Source organism: Anolis sagrei, chromosome 4 (genome assembly GCF_037176765.1).
Source record: "Anolis sagrei isolate rAnoSag1 chromosome 4, rAnoSag1.mat, whole genome shotgun sequence".
Classification (NCBI taxonomy): Eukaryota; Metazoa; Chordata; class Lepidosauria; order Squamata; family Dactyloidae; genus Anolis; species Anolis sagrei.
The window spans coordinates 20,647,702-20,666,369 of record NC_090024.1 but is presented as its reverse complement, the minus strand read 5'-3'; the positions used below and the strand labels follow the sequence as shown (position 1 = coordinate 20,666,369).

Genomic DNA, 18,668 nt, shown 5'->3' with positions numbered 1-18,668 from the left:
TGGACACATTCCAGCTTGTCCACATCTCCATCCATACAGTGTGGGTGGATGCAACCCGAGTGGAATGCTCTCCCCCCGCGCGCAAACTTCCAAGCAAAGTTTTGGCACCCAAAAGTCACGCCAAAGAACTGAATCCCGCGTGGGGAAGAGGGGAAAGAAGCACTTTTTTTTTCAGGACCACCCAAAACACGAGGGAAAATATCACTTAAAGGGCCGGACCCCCCACTTCCCACCCAATCCCGGGATCCCGGTGGGGAAGAGCTGCGGGTTGTATCGTATGCAAATACGCCAGCCGACGTCAGGGATCACGTGGGCTTTGGCGTCGATCGCCACCGACGATCACCCAGAGATTATATATTTTTCTCCCTTTTATAATAATATTATTTTGCAAATACATGTCTATCTCTCTATCTATAATAATATAACACAATCTCCCACGGTGCGTGGATCTGGTTTTGGACTAGAGAATGGCGTGGGGAAAGCTGCTCAAGAGGAGTCCCAAAGAGGTCCAAGTTCGAGGCGTGTGAGTGAGTGGAGTGTCCGTGGGAAGGAAGGCAGGAAGAGGGGGGCCACGCGTGCCCCTGTCCCACCCAGGCGGGGAATCGCCAGGTAAGAGAAACTTCGCCTTCCTTTCCCTCCTTTGACAAACACACACACAGAGAGAGTCAATTCCACGCAAGGACCCACCCGTGACCACGGCGAGGAAGTGGGTCCTCCAAAGCGGCCATATGGTTCTCTTTCCCCAACTTTTCCCACCCCAAATATGCCCTTAATAGAATCCTAGCAAATCCGAATTATATATATTTTTGGAGACTTGCATCCTAACTGCATTTCCCACAAGCCATGCCTTGATTTGGGGATCTCTAGGGTTTGCAGGAAGGGATGGGAAGCCATGGGGTGGGTGTTTGCCTTCTCCCCTTCCCCAAAAAAGAGGCAACTGTGGACGTTTCTCTTCAGTCGACACGAAAATATGGCGTCCTTGGTGGAGGAGGAGGCGTTACGTAGGGAAAAAGGGAGGCTTGGCAAGGAGAGGCTGCTCCCCTTCTTGGGGGGAAAATATGGGGCGGGGGGGGAGGGGAAAACAGGGGAAAAGGGGGTCTCCACCTTGGCACGCTTCCCTTTCGTGTCCGCCTTGGCCCTCCAGCCAAACACGCAACACACCCAAGAAATTGGGTCTCAATGTAATCCAATGCGTGGTGTTTATTTCCCTCCCCTCTTTCCAGACCCCTCTCTTCATATTTTGGAAAACCGTGCGCCATGCTCTTGTCTTTGGGGACAAAAAAAAAACATCCAAACAAACCCGACTTCTATAGGGAACCGGTGCCACAATGTTCCCAAAGGGATCCAGATTCCTTCTGGTCGGAAATCAGCCCAAAAATGCGCTCCTAGTCGCTTCCATCAGATCAGGATCTCAGGCCATCCATTCCTGTTTGGAAAGACTTCCAGGTTAAAAGGTCCCACCTTCTTCCCCTCCCCTTTCAGATATATATATATCTATACACCCTCCCCCCTTACTATCAGCTTTATTGCAATATTGTATGCCTTCCTCTGGGGAAAGGGAAAGGAGGGGGAAAATACTATATGTTTCAACAGGAAAGGAAGTGAGGTGTTGATTTGCTGAAAAGTTCCACCTGACTGCTTGACATCAAAGCCATGTGAGGTGTGGGAGCCCAGGACTCTTTCCTGTGTGCCTTTTGTCAGCCTGGGAAAGCCTGCCTTGGGGCTGATGGACACCCTTTTTTCCTCCAGCCCAGTCTGTCTTTCCTTAAAGGCACACTCTGCTTTTTATTTTCTCTGGCTTGAGGCAGCAACACATTTTATTATTATTAATTATTATTATTAACTTTATTTATACCCCGCAAAATCTCCCGAAGGACTCGATGCGGCTTACAAAGGCCAAGTCCACCAACAAACAATAGCATACAAATACAACAGTAAAACTCATAAAGCAAATAATAAAACATCAAGCAAAACAATAAAACACTAAAACAATAACACCATGATGCATTTAAAACCTAAGGCCGGGCCAAATGTAATAGACAAAATTTAAAAAGTGCTGGACTTGACAGGTGATATGTAGGGGTTTTTGGAGGTAGGTGCAATGTGCAGACAGTCCTAAATCTCTAACAATGTGCATTTGGGACATGATGCCAGGAGTTTCCTATTCTGGAAAGGCACGCTGGAACAGCCAGGTCTTCAGGCTCTTCCTAAAGACTGCCAACGTTGGGGCTTGTCTGATTTTGGGTTGGTTTGATGCTTGGTCTGCTTCTGGTAATGTTTTTTGTCATCTTGTGCTCTTACCCCAGCAAATAGGAACCCCTGGTGGCGCAGTAGGTTAAACCCACACTTCTAGAAAATTGGCCGTCTGCAAGGACGTTGCCCAGGGGATGCCCGGATGATTTTGATGTTTTATCATACATACACATAACTTAAGCAAATCAACATTAAAACAAAAGCAGTAAACAATAAAAACAATACACCATGACACAATAAAACTAGGGTCGGGCCGAATGTAATGGGTGCAGATTAAAAAGTGCTGGGTGTGACAGGTGGATGTAGGACCTCAGGGTAAGTGCAATGTGCAGGCCATCTTAAACTCCGATAAAGTGCTTCTGGGACATATTGCTGGAGTTTCCTATTCTGGAAAGGCACATCGAAACAGCCAGGTCTTCAAACTCTTCCTAAAGACTGCCAACGTAGGGGCTTGCCTGATGTCTTTAGGGAGGGTGTTCTAAAGTTGGGGGGCCACCACAGAAAAGGCCCTGTCCCTCGTCCCCACCAGACGCGCTTGCGACGCTGGTGGGATCGCAAGCAGGGTCTCTCTGGATGAGCGAAGAGAGCGCGTGGGTTCATAAACGGAGATGCGGTCACGCATCATTGGTGGAGTTCATTTGCATCGTCTAAGCCATTCCGTGTTTGTTATTTCATCATACTGTATTCTGTTCATCATGGGAGTTCAGTGTGCCATGTTTGACTCAATTCCATCATTGGTGGAGTTCAGAGTGCTCTTTGATTGTAGGTGGACTATGAACCCCAACAACTACAACTTCCAAATGACAAAAATCAACACCCCCCCCCCCCAACCCCACCAGTATTCAAATTTGGGTGTATCGGATATTTGTGCCAAATTTGGTCCAGTGAATGAAACGACATCCTGCATGACAAATATGAAGCAGCAACAAAAATAATGTTATGATTGGGGGTCACCACAACATGAGGAACTGTATGAAGAGGTTGTGGTATTAGGAAGTTTGAGAAACACTGCTCTACACCAATCACTTAGTTCACTCCCAAACCAGGATAGAAGAAAGTGATTTTGCTGTATGAATGATTACAAAGGAAATCAGATAACCCAATCATGGGAAAATTTGGGCCCTTCAGGTGTTTTGGACTTCAATTCTGACAATTCCTAACAGCCTACTTTAGTTTGCCCATGCCTGATATAACCCATTTTGAGGCCCAGATAGTGGTCATGCAAACTACATAGGGTGTCCTTGAACCAATTCCATGGTTCCCACATGGAGAGTGCAGGGTTTTGTTAAAAAATCAACTCCCGTCCACTGGAATGTAAATATGTGTGTATGCAGCAACACTTATTTGCAGAAATTTGTATTCAGTCAAGCCAACCTGACCTTGTAAAGTAGCTTACCTTGGAGCACGCTGATGCACATTAAGGGCTTCCTTTGAGGCTTTCCCATGACTTTCCTTAAGTCTGTTTAAAGTCCCTAAAATGTACTACAGCATTCTTTTGCAGCATGTGTAGTCTGCTCAATGTGTTTTTAAGTTAGTTTGAAGCTGCATTGAACAGCTATATAGATGGGGCCTGTGAGCTAAGCCAATGAGCTGAAGGTCATATCTGCAGTGGCCTCTTCATGTGGATAGAAGGCAACTCAAAAGGGATGTAGCCAAATGGTGCATAGAGTGAACACATAGAAGAACTCATATTCAAAGCCCTAAACTGGAGACACTATACTCGCTATTTAGGTTGGTGTGAAATCAGCATAGAAGAATTTATTTATTTATTTATTTGCTTCACTTTTATACCGCATATTTCAGCCCTTGACAGGCGACTCAATGCGGTTTACAGTGCAATTAAAAACACGGCAATACAACAACCGGGACGACAACGTCGCTCCACAACAATTAACATAGACAGACAAATCGACAAACAACATATATAGCGCCTCCGTTAAAGTCAGATCCATTCTCATAGTCATTGTGCCGTTCCTATGTTCAGTTACCGTCTTCCTTAGTTAGTTGCATTGCTTAGCCGAACGCTTGTTCGTAAAGCCAGGTCTTGACCATTCTCCGAAACGCCAGCAACGAAGGTGCCTGTCTGATGTCAGCTGGCAAGGCATTCCATAGCCGAGGGGCCACCACTGAGAAGGCCCTGTCTCTCGTCCCCGCCAAGCGTACCTGTGACGCAGGCGGGATCGAGAGCAGGGCCTCCCCAGATGATCTTAATGTTCTAGTCGGTTCGTAGGCGGAAATGCGTTCGGAGAGGTAAGCGGGGCCAGAACCGTTTCAGAAGAAAATGGTTTCAAAGCGCAGATGACTGAAGATGCGGATCCAAAATAGTTCTCTATGGTAGATCTTACAGACCCACAGCAAACACTCTACACTTGAAAGGCAATTATACTCAGCCACAAGTGATACCTTATTTTGTGTGTGTGTGTGTGTCAGGAGCGACTTGAGAAATTGCAAGTCACTTCTGGTGTGAGAAAATTGGCTGTCTGCAAGAACTGTAGGTTAACTATGAATCCCAGCAACTGCAACTCCAAAATGATAAAATCAATACCCCTCCAAATCCCACCAGTATTCAAATTTGGGTGTATCAGGTATTTGTGCATATAGATATTTACTTCACAATTCATAACAGTAGCAACAGTAGCAAAATTACAGTTAGGAAGTAGAAATGAAAATAATTTTATGGTTGAGGGTCACCAGAACATGAGGAACTGTATTAAGGGGTCTCAGCATTAGGAAGGTTGAGAAACACTGATATAGAGATACGTAAATGGCTACCTCCTTATGGTCTCAATATTGGCAAGTGGAAACAAGTTCCACGGGCCTTTAGAAACTGTTTTTTTTTAATCTCTTGGTTTTTAATAGATTTGGTTTAAATTGTTTTACTTCTATGAGTTATTTAAATACATGTTGATATTAAGTTTAAAAATGTTTTTTTAATTGATGACTTTGTAAGTGTTTCTAAATTCAGCGTAGTGCAATGGCTTGAGGGTTGGAATTAGGAAGATTCAGGGTCAAATCCTCACTTGACCATGTAAGCCCATTGGGTTAACATGGACACATCACGTTCTCTCAGCCTCAGAGGAATGCAGTGGCAACCTCTTCAGGATACATCTTGCCAAGAAAACTCCATAATGAGTGCATTTGCGTCACCGAAAGTCAGAAATGGCTGGAAACTCGATGACAACAGAACTCATAAAATTCAGGTTTATGATGCTTGCTGAAGTGATGCAGTTTGACCCCATTTTAGCTTTTATGACTCAATGCTATGGAATCCTGGGAATTCTTGGCCCAACTGTGTTGGTGCCTTGCCAAACTACAAATCCCAGGATTCCACAGTTAGAGGGTATCGCTGAGCACATGAAAGGCCAGCTTCCAGAGTAGAAAAGATTGCAGCAAAATCAGGGCAGAGATTTTAGACAGGTTAAAAAGGACCATATTTATTACAACATCTGCTTTCTCAGTCTAGAGTCCACTTTGTGAGATGTCTGCAATGGCATTACAAATCTGCAAGCAAAGATCATTCTTTGTAAGAATGTGGGGTATTTTCACAGCCAGGGTATCTGTTACAGCTTGATACCTGAAGACGTGATAAACCGAGCGTTGGCCTACTTAAAATGCTGTTTTGTCCTTAATTCCTGCCTAGCCTGCAATTTGTTGCCTCTCTCTTCTGTTGCATGTGATGTTAGCCAGTCCTCCAAGAGCGTTTTCTCCCCTCCCAGATCAAAAAGCTCAAGGAAATGTATTAATAACACAGAGCCACAGACAGTGACAAAATGCGATTTAGGTCAGGCACAGATTTTTGGGAGAAGACTGCATGCTTCAGAGACACCTGGAAATTACCAGTACCTTTCAATCAAAGTTTGAAAAAGTTAGTTTTTGCACCACAGGCCTGGAAATCCATAATTTTGGAAGAATATGGAAGAGCTTTGCTTAAAATAAATAGATTCTAATGCATAAGGAGATCTGTGTGGCTTCTTCCTCACTAGCATTCAAATAAGACAAATCTGGTATTGAAAAGATTTATAGTTTGCCACTGTAAGAAACATCAAGGCGATGTAACTTGTGTGAGAGGCAGATCTACAAGTATCCTCTTGGTACTTTTTATTCTTATAACACTATGGTTCCACTATAATTGCCATGGTTCTACCCTGGGGATGCTGGGATTTGTAGTCCTACTTCCCTGGACACTAGGATGTGGAACAATGGCTTCAAACTACAAGAAAGGAGATTCCATCTGAACATGAGGAATAATTTCCTGACTGTGAGAGCCGTTCAGCAGTGGAACTCTCTGCCCCGGAGTGTGGTAGAGGCTCCTTCTTTGGAAGCTTTTAAACAGAGGTTGGATGGCCATCTGTCAGGGGTGATTTGAATGCAATATTCCTGCTTCTTGGCAGGGGGTTGGTCTGGATGGCCCATGAGGTCTCTTCCAACTCTTTGATTCTATGATTCTAAGAGGAAATTCAAATTCCCATCCAGACTGCCATAGAATGAAGTTGAAACAGTATTATATAGTCAGTGTAGTTCCATATAATGCAGTTTAACTGCATTGATCTGCGTTATATACATCTACACTAAGCATATAATACAGTTACAAGCTCCATTATATGGCAGTCTGGATGGGGCCATGGCCTTTAGCCTTCTCTGCCAAATAGTACAGGTGCCTTACCAAACTACAGTTCCTAGGATTGCATTGCATTGAGTCACAGCAGTTCAAGTGCTGTCAAGCTGTATTAATACTCCAGTATAGATGAACCTTAAAGTGGAATGATAGCAAAAAGTGTATGAACAATATATGGATCTGGTTCTTGGTTAATGTGTGTAGGCTCTCTGAGTTAAAATATATTTGGCATGTGTAGTGTTAAGCCACTTGTACATTCCTGCTTTAGAAGACAATCATTTCTAATGTGATCTGAGAGGTTTTGAAAGAGCAAATAGATCAGTTGGGAAAATGAGAGTCAATCTTCACTCAGTGTTGCCTTCCCATAGGGACTGATTTAGGAAATAGCCACTTCCAAACGATGTGGATGTAGAGCGGTATTGCCTAATGGAATAATTTAAGATGCCAAAAGGCCCTGATGTACAGTTGCTACTCCACATTTCGCAAATTTGATTGGGTTTAACTCTAAAAGATTTGATTACTTGCAGGTTTGATTAATGGGTCTCTCTAGAAATCTCTAGGTCCTGCAATGCAATTCTATGGCCAACGTCTACTGCAAATTGACCATAGTTTTTAATTTGTGAGGTTTTTTTTTCACTTTTGTAGGGGTTTTGACCCCTAATCCCAACAAATGTGGAGGACTGATTGGAATCTAAGAAGAGTCACATTAAAAACATGCTGGTACAGTTGTAGCAAACCACGTAGAATCATAGGGTTGGAAGAGACCTCATGGGCCATCCAGTCCAACCTCCTGCCAAGAAGCAGGAAAATCGCATTCAAAGTCCCCGCGACAGATGGCCATCCAGCCTCTGCTTAAAAGCCTCCAAAGAAAGAGCTTCCACCACACTCAGGGGCAGAGAGTTCCACTGCTGAACAGCTCTCACAGTCAGGAAGTTCTTCCTAATGTTCAGATGGAATCTTCTTTCTTATAATTTGAAGCTATTGTTCCGCGTCTAGTCTCCAGGGAAGTAGAAAACAAGCTTACTCCCTCCTCCCTTTGACTTCCCCTCACATATTTATACATGGTCATCATGTCTCCTCTCAGCCTTCTCTTCTGCAGGCTAAATATGCCCAGCTCTTTTTCTTTTCTTTAAGATTGCTTTTTATTGATATTATTAATTAAAAGGGGGAAAAGAGAAAAAAAAGATTTCAAAAGAGCAAGATAGTACCCAGAACTGGACACAGTGTGATTCCATGTGAGGTCTGACCAAGGCAGAATAGAGGGGTAGCATGACTTCCCTGGATCTAGACACTAGACTCCTATTGATGCAGGCCAAAATCCCATTGACTTTTTTAGCTGTCACATCACATTGTTGGCTCATGTTTAACTTGTCCACAAGGACTCCAAGATCTTTTTTACGCGTTTTGCTATTGAGCCAGGCATCATCCCTCATTCTGTTCCTTGCATTTCATTTTTTTCCTGCCTAAGTGGAGTGTCTTGCATTTGTCCCTGTTGAACTTCATTTTGTTACTTTTTGTTACTCTCTAATCTGTTAAGATCGCTTTGAATTCTGCTCCTGTCTTCTGGAGTATTGGCTATCCCTCCCAATTTGGTGTCATATGCAAACTTGATGATCATGCTTTCTAACTCTTCATCTAAGTCATTAATAATGCCAAACAAAACTCAGGGATTTGCTCTCTCTCTTGTTTTTGTTGTAAAATAAGGTTTAGAACTGTTACTTTTTAACTTGCTGCTATTGCATGTTGCAATGTTGCAAAAATACTTGATCGTGTTAGTTTTGTTGCACTGCTTGTTGGTTTTTGTTACTTTTTTGCTGGTGGGTTTATACAATTGAACAGAGAATAACCTAAAAGAGGGGAGGAAACTGCTTTCCATTAAAATTGTCAGTGAAAGTAACTAATATGGTTATTTGTTGTGCCAAATGAGTTACAGGTTTAGTATCCCTTATCTGAAATGGTTAGGACCAGTAATGTTTTGGATTATGGATTGTTTCACATTTTTAAATGGCTGTGTTTACATACATATATACATATTACGTGCACATGCACACACACTGAGATATTTTGGGAATGGGACCCCAGTCTATATACAGAATAGATGCATGTTTCATATATACCTTATACACATAGGCATAAGGTAGTTTCATCCACAACACTTTAAATGCAATTTTGTGCATGAAATAAGATGTGTGTACATTGAACCATCAGAAAGCAAGGCTGTCCCTATCTGAGCCATCCAAGTAGACGATTTTGTTTTGGAAGTATTTCCAATTTTAGAACTCTGGATAAAGGATGCTTAACCTATAATATCATACTTAGTCATTGTTGTTGTTGTTAATGTCATTCTTCAAATATTTCTTCGCTGATACCTTTTTGCCCTCACACATAATTACCTACACATAAGAGTATCCCTTAAGATGTACTGCATGCAAGCACTACTGCCAGGTAGATGGGGAGAAGAGGTTATATCTGAACTTTATGCGGCAGTATTCTCATTTCTTTCAATCTGTGTATTTGTATGCGATCCTATCCTATTTTGCGTTTGCACACCAAGGAAGAAGGTGGTTCACCCAACTCTTCATGACCAAAATCTAAGGTGTATTCAAACGTTGTTGCTGAAGGCCTTCAAATCATTTCCAGCTTGCTGCAACTGTAAGGCAAACCTATAACAGAGTTTTCTGGACAAGATTTGTTTAAAACGAGATCAGATTTGCTCCCTCCCTCATGACCTTCAGGAAAAAGCTCAAAGCCTGGTTATGGGATCAAACATTCAAAGGATAGATAGTTTTAACTGACTTTTTTTAGTTGACAGCAATGGTTGGAAGAAGATTTTAGTGGACTGTTTGAACTGAAGACTATGGAGTGATTTGGAGGATGACATGAAATGGCGTATTGTCTTAATATATTTATAACTGTTTGTAATGTAGCTTTGTGCAGAAGTTATTAATACTTTGCATGTTTTAAACTGTATATATGTGTGTTTGGGTTAGCTACAGTAACACTGGAGCAGCCTATTTCAGAGATCCTCAGTCAGCGTTACCATGGAGACCAAGGCAAGCTGGCAGAAGGAGAAGTGGGAGGAGCCAAGTGGAGAGAGTTTTGAAAACAGACAGTTTGAGAGTCAGTTAGGAGTTGATTTTGTATCTGAGAGGAGAAAAAGAGTGGAAGTGAAGAGTAGAGTGGGAGAGTGAAGTGTGAAGCAAAGAATTGTGGCTTTTGGGAAGCCTGAATAGCTACTGGAGGTTTCTGAGGCTAAGGAGGTTGAAAGGAGAAACATAGCCAGTTTTCTTTAGTCAAGGGAAAGGCTAAAGGATAAGCTAGTTAATTTATTTGATCAAGGAAAGATCAAATAGGGAAGATATTCCTGTACTGAAACATTGTTTAGTAATAAGAGCTTCACCTCAGTAAGATACTGTGTAACCTGGAAGAGTGAAATGTTTAACTAACCAAGTATTATTCAAAGTTCTATAAAATAAGTTACAATCTTGCAACCACACGCTTTGTACTCAATAAACCAGTTATCTTTTGTTGAAGACAGTCTCATCTCCATCCATTCTGCGTCTGTATTGCCATATCTCACAGTAATACCTCATATCTCACGTTGGTGGCAGTTACCATAGATTACATATAACAATTGGCCTCCACTATACCAGTTGGTGACAGAATTCAGAGAAATAAACAATAAATCTCCCTCTACTCTCCTGTCACATGACAGCACGTGTGCTTTCTCTCCACTCTGATCACCTCCTCGCAAGCTTAAATGTATTTTATGTTGTATATTGTTTTGCACCGAATGGTGCCTGTTGGTAGCCGTCCTGAGTCCCTCTTCAGCAGTGAGAAGGATGGGATAGAAATGCTCTTAATAAATCTATATAAATAAAAATGTAATGTTCATTTGTGGGATTAACATAACTCAAAAACCACTGGACGAATTGACGCCAAATTTGGACACAATACATGTATTAGGCCAACAAGTGACCATCACTCATAAAAACACTGAAAACACAGCAGAAGAGACTTAAAAAGCAAAACAATACATTACAATGCATGCGCAAAACCACACATATACATATATAGACACACCAAGCACATATACACAGACTGGGCCACAGTAACGCATAGCAGGGGATGGCTTGTAAATAATAAATAGATGTCACCAGCCACAATCTTACAAGCTGCTCTCTCAGCCCTACCTCACTTGACTTTGTAGGCATGAAATAACATCCTTTCAAATATGATCGCTGTGTGAATACATAACATTAGCTGTAAAAGAATCACAGGCTTAATTATATGAGGCAACAAAAGTGAAGCAATTTCTCATTTTAAATTCAATGTTCTGTGTTGCTAGTGTTTGTCTTTCTCCTGTTACACTAACTCCTGCTGTTTGTTTGGTAATAAAACTGCAATTCTCTTTATGTCTATAATTTATACAAAAGCCCAGGAAGAATTGAGCATCTCAGTAAACAAACATTTGGGATGCCTTAGTTGTTCATTTCTCTTTGTAGTCCTTTTTCTTCTACCTTTCTTTCAGCTCATTCTGTGTTAAATCCATATTAAGTCCCAATTATAGTAGAACCTTTAAAATCAATAAAACTTCCATAAGTGGTAACTAACAAGTCTTACAAACATGAGGTTCAGCAGAGTCATCAGAATGGAGAGAAAATAAAATAAACAAAAAATCATAGGCAGTCTAGTTTCCTTTTTATTCATTTGCCTATTTTACAAAACTATCCAATAAATGCCTGCTCACATGTATTTTTATTATATTTGACCTACAAAAGTTAAAGTAAATACTGGTATAAACAGACATAAATCAGACATTAGGCTTAAAAAATATACAAAAACCATTTGCAGAAAATTTCAGTCTTCCTGGTCCTGTCATCTCTGATCCAGGATAGTTGTACTTAACCTCCACCCCCACCCCAAAAAAAATATGAAGGAAGATTGGAAAAAGAAACAGCTGGTTGGAATGCAGTCGACTCTTCACATTTGCAGATATAAATTTTGAAGCTTATGCTGCATTTCATCTATGCATTCTAAAGGTTTCTCTTTGGCACAACTGAGTTTCCATCAATCCAGTAAGTGTTACAGAGACTGTTCATTTTAAATGGAAACTGCGAAGTTCCTAGGTCTGCAACTGCAGTCTTGAGAAATACTACCAGTGATGTATAATAATCATCATCATCACAATCACCATCATCATCATATGTTGGAGTCACAGGCCACAGCAGGATTGATGAGAAGCAGCCAGAAAAGCTTACATGATATGAGGAATTAAAGATAGAATTGCAAAGACTCTGGCACAAGCCAGTAAAGGTGGTGCCAGTGGTGATCGGCACAATGGATACAGTATCTAAAGACCTTGGCCTGCACTTAAAAACAATCGGCGCTGACAAAATTACCATCTGTCAGCTGCAAAGGGCCACCCTACTCGGATCTGCATGCATTATTTGCTGATACATCACACAGTCTTAGACACTTGGGATGTGTCTAATGTGTCATCGAGTACAAAAGCCAGCATAGTGATCTTGTTTGCTGTGCACTTGTTATGTATCTAATAATAATAATAATAATAATAATAATAATAATAAATGTCTAATTTTCTTAGCATGTACCGATTATTGCTTTAATTGTAACTGGCAGGCAGATTGGGTGGACTTTGGAAAATGGAAGGGGATTTTCTTTCTACTTTGTTATTCCTAAAAATCACTGAATACTCTAAATGTGAACATTCACTCTTTAACTGGTTGGCTATTTTGCCAGTGTCTGTCTTTGATTTTCCAAAAGGATTACACTATGTAACAAATTTGGGGGGAAAAATCTTCCCTGTTTGAAAGTGACATTTTCTGTTTACTTGTGCAGTACTTACTTTGATAGGAGCAGAATTCAAAACGATCTTAACAGATTAGAGAGATGATTGGCCCAAACTAACAAAATGAAGTTCAAAACAAACAAATGCAAGATACTGCACTTAGGCAAAAAAAATGAAATGCAAAGATACAGAATGGTGGACGATGGCTGGTTCGACAGCAGTATGTGTTGAAAAGATCTTGGAGTCCCCGTGGACAGGAAGGTGAACATGAGCCAAGAATGTCACGTGGCAGCAAAAATAAGCCATTGGGATTTTGGCCTGCATAAATAGGAATATAATGTCTAGATTCAGGTCATTCTACCCCTCTATTCTGTCTTGGTCAGACCATGCCTGGAATCACACTGTGTCCAGTTCTGGCCACCGCAATTGAAGAGAGATGTTGACAAGCTGGAATGTGCCCAGAGGAGGGTGACTCAAATGATCATAGGTCTGGGGAACAATCTCTATGGGGAGCAGCTTAAAGAGCTGTGCATGTTTAGCCTGCAGAAGAGAAGGCTGAGAAATGGCATAATAGCCATATATAAATATGTGAGGTGAACTCATAGGGAGGAGGGAGCAAGCTTGTTTTCTGCTACCTTGGAGATTAGGACATGGAACATTGGCTTCAAATGACAGGAAAGCTGACTGTGACAGCTGTTCAGCAGTGGAACTCTCTGCCCCAGTGGAGTGTGGTGGAGGCTTCTTCTTTGGAGGCTTATAAACAGAGGCTGGATGGCCATCTGTCAGGGTGCTTTGAATGTGATTTTTTTTTTTTTTTTTTTGCTTCTTGGCAGGGAGTGGGACTGGATGGCCCACGAGGTCTCTTCCAAATCTAGGAGTCTATGATTCTATGAGAGTAGTTGTTATACTCCAAAAACTTTTTTGTGGCTGCCACAAACTATGTTGTATTGGCTGAGACTCCATGAGATCTTCATTTTAAAAAAACTAGAGCAAAATGTGCTGCTGGATGTTCTGCAAAAACAAAGTTCTTGCAATTTAATAAACTTTTTTCATGTTTTTATGATAGAGCCAATTAGGAAATGACAGAAACAAAAATCATGTTACATAGTGTTATACCAAAAGGCAGTTTTGAATTCATGAACCTGTTATTAATTTTAATAAGCCAAGCATTCATTCAGTGATCAACTATCATTAAAGAGAATATAGCCATCATGATAGATGGCTATATTGTAGGCATGGGCAAACTTGAACCCAGGTGTTTTGAATTTCAACTCCCACAATTCCTAACAGCCTGGCTGTTAGGAATTATGGGAGTTGAAGTCCAAAACACCTGGAGGGCCTATGTTTGCCCATGCCTGCTATATTCTGCATTTGTGTGTTTGGCTGGAGGACCTAAGGTGCATCTACAATGTAGAATTAACGCAATATGATACTATTTTAACCACCATGGCTCAATACCATGGAATCCTGGTATTGCAGTTTGGTGAGGCACCAGCACTTTTTGGCAGAGAAGGCTAAAGGCCTTGTAGAACTAAAACTCCCAAAAGTCCATAGTGTCGAACAATGGCAGTTAAAGTGGTTTCACACTGCTTTAATTCTTCAATGTAGATGCACCCCTAGACAGTGCTAGAAAAGTTCTCTCTCAGGTTTAAAATAGCAATTTGCATTTTCACCACTTTCAGTGGAGTTCTGTGCTTCTCACCTCAGCAGATATGGACAACCAACTGTGATTTTACTGAACTTCTTCAGTATGATATAATATACTATTTCAGTGTATCTTAATCCTGCTTGGCAGGTGGCTATACTTTCTATATATGTATAGAAAAAAATCCTTATCAGCAGCTGGAATGTCATAACGCTGTTTCCCAGTGATGCACATTTTGGTCCATATGGAATGGAGAGAGCAGTTGGACGATGTCTGGGTGGCATTTTGAACATGGCATGAGCCAGCAACAGTCACCACGGCTCCTGCAGCGGCACCTGGCATCACATAGCTTTCCCCAGTTACTATGGCAATGTTATTTTAACAAATAGCTTTTTAATATTTAATGGAAACCCTGCCTCTGGCAAGGCTGTTCTGTGTAAGTTCCGTGTTGCTACTACAAAAAAGCAGAGTGTCAAAAAAAAAAAGTTTCAGAGCCAGGTTTTTTGGCACAGAACTGTCACTTTCCATGATAAGTCACTTTTACTCATCAGATGAGCAAAATGTATCTCTGTCCAGAAGAGCCAGAAAGAAAATACAGCACACATTCACATTTTAAAAACAATGAAAAAAAAAACAGTTGGAAGGTGGGGATTTATAAGAAGAGCTTATCCCACCCCCGTTCTTAACTGTGAATTGTTTGTAACTTGGGAACTGCTTGTACTACCTCCTTTTGCAATCTTATGGTCTCTAAAACAACTTGACACAAAAGGATGAGCAGATATGATGAGAAGAGGAAAAAGCAAGTGGCCTTTCACAGAACAATAATATTTGCATTCACCAAATAGTGTCAATGAGGAACTGTTCACTTTGGCTAAAAGACTTTATGATCATTGAATGTTTAACAACATCTAGCTCAGAGCTGATCCATTTAGTTTTCATGGCAAGAATACTGGGGTGGGAGGATGAAGTTTCTCATTCCAGGATAAAGTGTTCACCCTCTATTCAGTAGTTGCCGTGTTTTTAGGATACCGACATGTCTAACCCAGGAACAAAACAACATAAAAAGTCCCGTATTTTCTGAATGTAGGGGCATACAGAGATTTGAATATCTTCATTTTCCGACACCTGAAAATCTCACATTTTTAGTGCTTTGTAGCAATTCCTTCCATGTTTTCAGGGGGCATCATTTTGCCATCCTCCATTTTGAACCGGGAGCTCCTGGGATAAAGGTACTGTGTGGATGGGCTTCTAGATGCTCATGTTCAAGCATCAGGGAGTTACTTAGGTGATCCCTCGTTGTCCGAGTAGGATTGTCTTCCAAGATCGGTGTACTGGCGGTGGGTACGTAGGTGACTGTGGAGCCTCATTCTTGATCTGCATGTTCTCCCGCAGTGATGGCATCGGTTTCCAGGTGGAAGGCGGTCCCAGTCAAGGTTGGCTTGACACGCCTTCCTTTTGGCACATTTCTCTCTTTTTCCCTCCATTCATGCCTCTTCAAATTCTACAGCACTGCTGGTCACATCTGACCTCCAGCTGGAGTGCTCAAGGGCCAGGGCTTCCCAGTTCTCGGTGTCGATGCCACAGTTTTTAAGGTTGGTTTTGAGCCCATCTTTAAATGTCTTTTCCTGTACTCCGACATTCCATTTTCTACTCTTGAGTTTGGAGTAGAGCAACTGCTTTGGGAGACGGTGGTCGGGCATTTGGACAATGTGGCCGGTCCAGCAAAGTTGATGGGGGAGGACCATCGCTTCAATGCTGGCGGTCTTTGCTTCTTCCAGCATGCTGACATTTGTCCGCCTGTCTTCCCAAGAGATCTGCAGGATTTTTCGGAGGCAACATTGATGGAATCATTCTAGGAGTTGCACGTGACATCTGTAGATGGCCCACGTCTCGCAGGCATATAGCAGGGTTGGGAGGACAATAGCTTTATAAACAAGCACCTTGGTATCCCTATGGATATCCCAGTCCTCAAACACTCTGTGCTTCATTTGGAAAAATGCAACACTCGCAGACCTCAAAATGCTGCACTCGCAGAGCTCAGGCAGTGTATTGTGTAGGTTGGCATTCCAGCAACATGGAAGTATTGATTTTGACAAGATGCTTATGGGTCACAGTGGGACAAGCCAGTCCAGTAGTTAGTGCTTTGGGAGGGCAATTGGCTCCAACAAAGGCTGGCTGGAAGTGAATGGGGGTCTTTCATTTCTCTCCATCCATTCTATACTTCTTAAGTTATTTAATCCTTGTGCCTGAATAATGCAACTCCATAAAGGATCAACCCCTTGTTCTGAAACTGGGTACAATACCACCCTCATATCTGCAGGGTATGCATTCCTTGACATTGTACAGAAATGCAAAACCATGGCCAATAGTGATACCCATTGAAATTAAGAACATTTTAAGTATCCTGCTTTAACGGCATTTCAAAGAGCAGTGTGGCCTTGCAAGAGAATGTGAAGAAAGACAAAGCAGTTTTGCTGCATTGTTAATGTCAATACATGGAACAATATGTTGACAGAGTTCCTGTCGTTCAGTGGCTGTGGTTTTAATTGCGTCGTTACATAATCACAAAGGGGCATTGATTAATGACAGCGCTGAGATTCTACAGCTTTGCCAGGCAACATGAGACATAGATGCTTATGTAGACTCTAGGGGTGCTGTTTTATTAATTAAGGACATTTGTATGACATTCCTATTACATAAAGCGATCTGGAGGATTTATAATAATATATAATTAATGGTTGTAATGTGAAATATGTTACAGGGGCCAAAACCAAATATAGGGGCAGCAAACAAACTACACTGCAACTCCAGAGTTAAAATATAGATTATTAATATGTGTGTTCCTGACTACATGCAATTTAAAAGATTTGACGGAACATCTTATTATGTATATATTCCAAAATCAAAAATATGGAACACTTCTGCTCCCAAACAATTTGGGATGTCCATGCATTTTTATCTATCCATGTTTTGTGTACAGTCAAATGTTTGGTATATATAGTCATCCCACCACATATGTGATTTTTTACTTACCTGTGTTTGGCTATTAAATTTGATTATTTATTTATTTATTTATTTGAAATATTTATTTTCCACCCTTCTTACCCCAAAGGGAACTCTGGCCAGAGCACAGCATATATACGGCACGCATACCATGCCAGAACATAAAATAAGTATAAATATGCACAAACACTAAAATAAGTTCCATCTGCTTTAAAATCAGTTTAAAACCATTTCAAAACACCATGCTTGCTCCAGTTAGTGGAGTGGGTTTCCTATTATTGCCTTACTGCACTGTCCCAAAAGCTTGTTCCCACAGCCAGGTTTTTACCATCTTTCTGAAGGACAGGAGGGAGGGTGCTGATCTAATCTCACCAGGAAGGGAGTTCCATAGCCGGGGGGGGGGGGGGGGGCAATCACCGAGAAGGCCCTCTCTCTCATCTCCACTGAATGCACCTGTGACGGTGGCGGAACCGAGAGCTGCTGGGCCTCCCCAGAAGTTCTTAGACTTTGCGTTCAGACAGGTAAACTGTGCCGGGGCTGTTTAGGACTTTAAAAGCCATCAGCATTGTGCCCAGTAGCAAACAGACAGCCAGTGAAGCTGACGTAACATGGGAGCTGTATGCTGCCCCAGTTATTAGCCTGGCTGCCTCTCAAGGGTCTGGAGAACAAGCCCTATGAGGAGCGGTTTAAAGAGCTGGGCATGTTTAGCCTGAAGAAGAGAAGGCTGAGAGGAGACATGATAGCCATGTATAAATATGTGAGAGGGAGTCACAGGGAGGAGGGAGCAAGCTTGTTTTCTGTTGCCCTGGAGACTAGGACGCGGAACAATGGCTTCAAACTAAAAGAAAGGAGATTCCATCTGAACATGAGGAAGAACTTCCTGACTGTGAGAGCCATTCAGCAGTAGAACTCTCCAGAGCCCGGAGAGCCCTGGAGTATGGTGGAGGCTCCTTCTTTGGAAGCTTTTAAACAGAGGCTGGATGGCCATCTGTCAAGGGTGCTTTGAATGCAATATCCCTGCTTCTTGGCAGGGGGTTGGACTGGATGGCCCATGAGGTCTCTTCCAACTCTATGAATCTACGAGTCTATTTAAAGCTTCCAAATAGTCTTCAGAGGCAACCCCATGTAGACTATCTTTCTAGGGATCTTTAGGTCTTCCAATACAATTCTGTAGAAGAAGTTGACCGTAAAGTCATGCTGGAAGACCTAGAATTTCCTCCTCCTTCCATTTCTGCTTGGATAGATTTGGCAGTGGCTGCCCTGCAGGATTCATAGGCGACTGACATGTTGCATTGCCAGTCTTGCAGGGATCGGCTGAAGGGCATTTTGCGGAGACGATC

The 18,668-nt window shown here is 41.9% G+C and overlaps 1 protein-coding gene across 1 annotated transcript in view; it reads left to right on the top strand.

Annotated features, from left to right (window-relative positions):
* The first annotated feature begins 250 nt into the window (after nt 1–250).
* Nucleotides 251–18,668, top strand: part of ZHX2 (zinc fingers and homeoboxes 2) — a 31,133-nt gene continuing 12,715 nt past the window's right edge. The window contains exon 1 of the mRNA XM_067467310.1: nt 251–609. The gene's annotated coding sequence lies outside the window, so the exon portion shown is untranslated. The remainder of the gene's footprint in view (nt 610–18,668) is intronic.